Here is an 8780-nt window from a genome sequence, read left to right on the forward strand (position 1 = left end):
AAAAATAGCATAAACATAAAAAATAAGATCGAAGTAGGGAAAAAGGAGTTGCTCCTTTAGAAGTACGGTAAAACGTACGGTATCCATGAAGAGCAAACGGGAGCATATCATGCTAGTCTTTGTAAGTGACGACCATTTTCTGAATAATCTTCTTGATGTTTTTGTTAGCTGCTTCTACAGCTCCATTCATTTTGGGTTTGTAAGGTGAAGAGTTGTGATGTTCAATCTTGAATTATTTGCAAAGCTCCTTCATCATTTTATTGTTCAAATTTGACCAATTGTTAGTGATAATCTTGCTAAGAATGTCGGGACGACAGATGATCTAGTTCGTGATGAATCTGACCACGACTTGTCTTGTTACGTTCACATATGAAGCTGCTTCAACTCACTTGGTGAAATAATCGGACCACGACTAGTCTCGTTACTTAATGAATGTAGTCGCCACATAGGGTGGCAACTTGCTCCAAAATCTTAGTGTAGTCGCCCCTAGGAGTGGCGACTTGTCCCTAGTTTAAGGGTAAGGTGGCGATAATGTGTAAGAATATTGAAAAAATGGTCATTTTTGTAATTATTTTGAAACTTTGATTATTTGCATAATAGTTTTGAAAAACTTTGTTACTTAAAAAATCTATAAAAATTTACTATTAATAAAATAAAATAAATAGTAAATTAATTGTTGTCAAATATTTAAATTTTAGCAAAAAGCAATTCAAATTATATATATATATATATATATATATATATATATATATATATATATATATATATATATATATATATATATATATATATATATATATATATATATATATATATATATATATATATATATATATATATATATAGTGTTATCTTTACACGTGAGAGACATATTTAAAAAAAAAGTTGTAGTAAAATGTATATGTGAAAGTGACTGAAGAGACTTGTCCTATGAGATTTTGCTACCCTTTGTAAAGAAAACAAGGACATGTAATAATGGATGCTTAGTGTCCCATGACTCATATCATGTTATTTCAATCATTCTATATATTTAGCTCTCACGCACCAATTAAAATGAAACTATAATAGTATACGTGTATAGCAGATTATGTGTTATTAAACATATTTAAAAATTCTTTTTAGACAACATATTTGAGATTTTTGCTTAGTAAATAAATACGAAACTAGTTTATAAATATTTTTTTAGGCTAATCAAATTAATTTCAAAATACTGAAACTTCATATATGTAGTTTATTGATATATTAATGTGGCATATAAGACATTTGAGAGACTTAAAAAAACAATAAAACAATCTGAGTCAGCTTTGATAGTACATTAATAAAATATATTTATCTTTATCTTTTTTTTATTGTTTTCTTATCATGAAAATATTAAAATTTGATAGGATACCCACCTTTTTATTATTCTTACTATTACTTTTATTTTCCACATTCCTCTTTCCTATACATTCCCATTATAAATACACCTCACTCATATCATTTCTCAATTATCTCATCACAACCCTGTTGCAATATGGTAGAAAGCAATGGAGAAATAAGCTAATCTTGCACTATACTTTGCTTCAGTTCTCATAACAAACACCCTATATCTCTCTTTCACACACCACAACCATAGCTTTTTCAGTTTTTTTACTTTCACTTATGTTGAATCTACCACCACAATGAAAACACAGTAATACTCAAATGTTGCCGGAAGAGTGTCTTTCGCAACCTAGATGGCGGTGGTGGCAGTTGGAGTGGCATCGACAGATGTTGCAGTGGCGGCAGCCGTACCACCACATGCTGGATGGCTACAGCGACACTGTGAGGGACTTGCCAGCACATGTGTGTCCTCACCGACTATTATTCATTTTCTTCGCTCATCATCCCCATAGATTTTGTTCAACAATAATAGTTAGAGTTCGGTATGGAGAAATATTTTTATAATTTAGGGAAACGCTATTTATTTTTCTGAAAAATGCTTACTAATGAAGCAGAGACTATCGCTAGTGCAAAGATGATAATACAATTTTTTAAATTTACTCCTATTATACTTAAAAATGGGTGTAAATAATAAATACGGTGGCAAATTCATAAATATAATATGTGAAATGCAACCGAAAAGCATTCTCGATTGTTTTAGTTAAAGAGCTAAATAAAATTAAAATAAGGTGCAAAATAAATGTTGCATTGCATATGGTATTTAAAATAGGATAAGAAATATTGCATCTCAATCCACATTGCATATCTGAAAATTGAGATGTTTTGGTTCATATTATTTTTGCACAAACTCAACACAATATCATAATAGTCAATCAACTTACAAACATAAACTATCATACATAAGCTCATTGAGATTGTACTAAATCGTAACTTCTTGAACATATTTTGTTGCCGCAATGCATTCTGAAAATCGAAGGGCACAATATAAGACAATAATAATTAAGACTAGGTCTTTCTAGAAACATAAATACTATGTTCTCAATTTTTTCTTTTACTAACACTTAGCAAAAATAAATACGCTTTCAAGGACATTTTAACATTAAAGAATTGACTTGTATGAGACATGAGGTGTACTTATACCATACCACATGCCTCAATGTTTGACAATGGCAGTTTCTTGACTTGGAAGACTTCTCATGCTAGCTTTCACAAACAAGTTGTGGCTGCGGATACGGTTACTGCGGCTACTGCGATGCGAATTGAGGTCGTTGCGGCATGAATTTATTTTTTAAAGCATAAAATATTGTACTTTATTATTTAGTTTATATTTCACGTGTCTTCCATTTTGTCTCCAATTTTTTATATATGTCTCATTAATAATTCGCCATCACTTTGAAAATCACTAGTCTATTCAAAATATACCTTAAATCTATGATAAAAATACAAAAGGAAGATAGATTAAATGATGTTTGCTAGCATTGTATAATATATTGCAGGCTGATGTGGACGTTGCGGTGTTATGATGTGGTCGTCGCGGCGTTATGATGCGGTTTTTAATGTGATTTACGATCACACCGTAATTGTGGCCTGATGCGGATGCGGACACTACGGCAACCGCAATATTGCGGTCGCTTCAGGTGATGCGATCCGCAATTTAAAATCATCTGCTTTTCAATGAAAGATGAACTCATCCATTTGCATAAAGTAAGATATGATACAAGCTTGGGTATGTATCCTGTATTAGAGAGATTAGTTACAGCAGTTAGTAATAAATTATTTATATTAACCTTAAGAAACTAAAACGTAAGCCCTACACATACACAAATTGAACTATTTTTTTTAATTATCATTAAACAACTAAAATTGAGCATAACACAACAAGCATTACTTTGAACTTAATCAACTAAATACAATTCTTGATAGTACTTTACTACACTCGTCAATATCACACAACCATCAACTAGTAATAGTAACTTGAAATGCATCAAGAAATATAGCATATAAACAGAAAAATCACTATTTTGATGGTAAGAACTCAACAATCACGCAAATTATACGAGAATGAATGAGAAAAATTACCTTTTCCTTTGCACGACAACAAGTTGTGAGTGGTTTGAATATGTTGGTGCACAATGAATAAAGATGATGACAAAGAGAATAAATAATAACGGCGCAAAAGAGATGAGAGAATAAATATGTTGTATTCTACTTGCGTTGTTGTATTTAAATAATAGCTACTACAAGGCTATTTATACAAAAGAAAAATCTTGCCACATCAGCCCTAATAAAGTAAACTTAGTGAACAAGTCTAAAGGTACACATAGTACAAAACTAACAAATACTAAAGTACCCTTACTAATAAACAGCTAAGCTAATGGGACCCAGATAACATCTTCTGGTCAATACTATCTTCTGAGTAACCATCAGAAGATCAACCCATCTTCTGAATATTGAATTACTCTTCAATAGAATAGATTAGAAACTAGGTTGTCAAATAAACCTAAAAGAAAATTAATGAAAAAAGTAGTCAAAATCTAGCACCAAATACAAATATTTCACACAAATAGAGAGAAAATATTTGAAGACATTAGAAAAACAATATTTACAGAGTCACACAAAAAACTTATGAATGTTTACACTAATAAATAGGGATGTCAATTTGCATCTATTAATGAAGATCTATGTGGCGGTTATCTGTTGAGAGCACTGAAGTTGGTTTTTTTTCCCACGGGAACGGGGATGGAGGGAAAAGTTCCCGGGGTGACACTTTAGGATGGAGATAGGGAAAGTACCTTCCGCCCCGTGAATTCTCCGACTCCGCCCATATTATTTAACTTTTATAGTTTGTATATTATATAATATATAATTATAAAAAGTTACATAAAAAATATTAAATGTATTAAAAAATAAAGAGGTGTAACACTCGATAGTGCACAAATGAAGTAAAAATTAATAAAAAATATAATGCATTGTTTCACTATCCATGTACCTAACACTAGAAAGTGCACCCAATATATAAAATGTACACACCGTCGCTTAATTTTCTTTTCTCAATTATCTTAGTCTCATCCATTCATCATCTTCTCTATTCTCTTCATCATCACCGTAACAACCACTCTCTTTGTTCATTGGGCTTATAATAATTACTCTTCAAATATATATGGTAATAACAAAATACTAGTGTCATAATTTTGATAAAAAATATAGAAGTTTTTTTAAGATTTGATCTTAGTAGAACTCAACAATCACGCAAATTATACGAGAATGAATGAGAAAAATTACCTTTTCCTTTGCACGACAACAAGTTGTGAGTGGTTTGAATATGTTGGTGCACAATGAATAAAGATGATGACAAAGAGAATAAATAATAACGGCGCAAAAGAGATGAGAGAATAAATATGTTGTATTCTACTTGCATTGTTGTATTTAAATAATAGCTACTACAAGGCTATTTATACAAAAGAAAAATCTTGCACTCGTCACTCATTATTGCACAGAGATTTGAGTTTACTTGTGTTTGTGTAGAAAATGCGGACCCCTAAACTGTTCCTATTGAACTTGCTTAAATAATAAAAATAAAATAACTACTACTAACGGTCGACTGATTATCAGTCAACACGTGTCTTCGACATGCAAGATCTTCAATTGTGAAACCACCACGCGTCCTGTGAGAACTGCTAGACCCTAAACAAAAATCGTATGAATATATATCAAAATCGTGGGGTATCAAAATTCCCCATAATAATTAATCGTGTCTAAACTTTGAAAGAAACACCAATAAGGGTAAAAGATATTTTTAAGAAAAGAAGGTTTTGGAAAAGGGAGAAGATTTTGAAAATCTAAGAAGGGGGGAGGAAATGAAGGGACTATCCTAAACAAAAAGTAAAAGCTAAGAAAAAGAACAATCTAACAAAACAAGAAGCCAACACTTGACATTAAAGAGTCAATGTAAATTTCCCATCCTTTGGACTACCATAAGCAAACAAATATATTACCAACTAGGGATCCAGATGAACTTGATATCTTTAAGATAATCTTGCACCAAGCCTTTGGAATGCATCATAAGCTCTTGACAAAAATCGAGCAGAGTAACGACTATGTACAGATGAATTCCTTATCACAATGTCTTGGAATTAACCATCAAGGACTTTCAAAGAATCACCTGCATTCACAAAGAGAAAACAACCCAATGCCTTGGAGTAAAACTCCAAGGACTTCTAGAGAAATAGAATATAACCACAATCAAAGAATTTAAATGAAACTGCAAGATGCTAGGATCAAAATCCCAATTCTATGTCCATCCTCTAAGCTTAGGGTACAATAATCAAAGTCCGAGTCCACATTAAATCTGTTATGATTCATGTTTATTATTAGTGTTTTAGGCGTGAAAAGTAAAGTATGGTCCAAGAGGACAAAAGAAAAATAGCATAAACATAAACATGTATCCAAGTGGACAAAAGAAAAATAGCATAAACATAAAAAATAAGATCGAGTGGACAAAGGAAAAATAGCATAAACATAAAGATGATGAATGATAAATAAAAGCATAAAGCGTAAAAAATAAATGCAATATAATAAAGAGCATAAAAGTAAAGTTAATGGTTAATTATCAATAGTTAGTAATTTCATATTAATGGTTAGTGAATGATGAACTCGGGTTTAAATTCAATGAAAGTTCATCAGAAGATTGATAGAATCAAAGTAACTGCACGATAAGCTTTCAAAAGTCTTAAACCAACCACATACAGTCTCTGCCATTTTTTTTTATCTTTTTCCAATTCCGGACAAGGAATGTAGCGCTATGCTAAGAAATCACCAAGTAACTTATATAGAACTCACCCTACAACGAGGCCGGTCAATCACGATTTGTGTGCTAATGCATACCAATATGTAGATTGTTTTCTGAAAGCAATGTCGCACGAAAAGAAAAGAGGTAACGGTCTCATCTTCATCAAGAACTCAAAAGAATTCCAATGATATCAATAATTTTCATCGACCAAAATAAAAGAGAAGAAAAAGATGGAAATACATTAAAGGTTCCTTCCATCTTCAAGTTCAATCACTTAATATTGTGGAATAGGATTTTCACCCCATCAACACCCAAATATAGGCTTAACATGAATCCAAGTAGACAAAAGAAAAATAGCATAAACATAAAAAATAAGATCGAAGTAGGGAAAAAGGAGTTGCTCCTTTAGAAGTACGGTAAAACGTACGGTATCCATGAAGAGCAAACGGGAGCATATCATGCTAGTCTTTGTAAGTGACGACCATTTTCTGAATAATCTTCTTGATGTTTTTGTTAGCTGCTTCTACAGCTCCATTCATTTTGGGTTTGTAAGGTGAAGAGTTGTGATGTTCAATCTTGAATTATTTGCAAAGCTCCTTCATCATTTTATTGTTCAAATTTGACCAATTGTTAGTGATAATCTTGCTAAGAATGTCGGGACGACAGATGATCTAGTTCGTGATGAATCTGACCACGACTTGTCTTGTTACGTTCACATATGAAGCTGCTTCAACTCACTTGGTGAAATAATCGGACCACGACTAGTCTCGTTACTTAATGAATGTAGTCGCCACATAGGGTGGCAACTTGCTCCAAAATCTTAGTGTAGTCGCCCCTAGGAGTGGCGACTTGTCCCTAGTTTAAGGGTAAGGTGGCGATAATGTGTAAGAATATTGAAAAAATGGTCATTTCTGTAATTATTTTGAAACTTTGATTATTTGCATAATAGTTTTGAAAAACTTTGTTACTTAAAAAATCTATAAAAATTTACTATTAATAAAATAAAATAAATAGTAAATTAATTGTTGTCAAATATTTAAATTTTAGCAAAAAGCAATTCAAATTATATATATATATATATATATATATATATATATATATATATATATATATATATATATATATATATATATATATATATATATAAGTGTTATCTTTACACGTGAGAGACATATTTAAAAAAAAAGTTGTAGTAAAATGTATATGTGAAAGTGACTGAAGAGACTTGTCCTATGAGATTTTGCTACCCTTTGTAAAGAAAATAAGGACATGTAATAATGGATTCTTAGTGTCCCATGACTCATATCATGTTATTTCAATCATTCTATATATTTAGCTCTCACGCACCAATTAAAATGAAACTATAATAGTATACGTGTATAGCAGATTATGTGTTATTAAACATATTTAAAAATTCTTTTTAGACAGCATATTTGAGATTTTTGCTTAGTAAATAAATACGAAACTAGTTTATAAATATTTTTTTAGGGTAATCAAACTAATTTCAAAATACTGAAACTTCATATATGTAGTTTATTGATATATTAATGTGGCATATAAGACATTTGAGAGACTTAAAAAAACAATAAAACAATCTGAGTCAGCTTTGATAGTACATTAATAAAAATATATTTATCTTTATCTTTTTTTATTGTTTTCTTATCATGAAAATATTAAAATTTGATAGGATACCCACCTTTTTATTATTCTTACTATTACTTTTATTTTCCACATTCCTCTTTCCTAAACATTCCCATTATAAATACACCTCACTCATATCATTTCTCAATTATCTCATCACAACCCTGTTGCAATATGGTAGAAAGCAATGGAGAAATAAGCTAATCTTGCACTATACTTTGCTTCAGTTCTCATAACAAACACCCTATATCTCTCTTTCACACACCACAACCATAGCTTTTTCAGTTTTTTTACTTTCACTTATGTTGAATCTACCACCACAATGAAAACACAGTAATACTCAAATGTTGCCGGAAGAGTGTCTTTCGCAACCTAGATGGCGGTGGTGGCAGTTGGAGTGGCATGGACACATGTTGCAGTGGCGGCAGCCGTACCACCACATGCTGGATGGCTACAGCGACACTGTGAGGGACTTGCCAGCACATGTGTGTCCTCACCGACTATTATTCATTTTCTTCGCTCATCATCCCCATAGATTTTGTTCAACAATAATAGTTAGAGTTCGGTATGGAGAAATATTTTTATAATTTAGGGAAACGCTATTTATTTTTCTAAAAAATGCTTACTAATGAAGCAGAGACTATCGCTAGTGCAAAGATGATAATACAATTTTTTAAATTTACTCCTATTATACTTAAAAATGGGTGTAAATAATAAATACGGTGGCAAATTCATAAATATAATATGTGAAATGCAACCGAAAAGCATTCTCGATTGTTTTAGTTAAAGAGCTAAATAAAATTAAAATAAGGTGCAAAATAAATGTTGCATTGCATATGGTATTTAAAATAGGATAAGAAATATTGCATCTCAATCCACATTGCATATCTGAAAATTGAGATGTTTTGGTTCATATTATTTTTGCACA

Source organism: Vicia villosa, unplaced genomic scaffold, assembly GCF_029867415.1.
Source record: "Vicia villosa cultivar HV-30 ecotype Madison, WI unplaced genomic scaffold, Vvil1.0 ctg.000877F_1_1, whole genome shotgun sequence".
Taxonomy (NCBI): domain Eukaryota; kingdom Viridiplantae; phylum Streptophyta; class Magnoliopsida; order Fabales; family Fabaceae; genus Vicia; species Vicia villosa.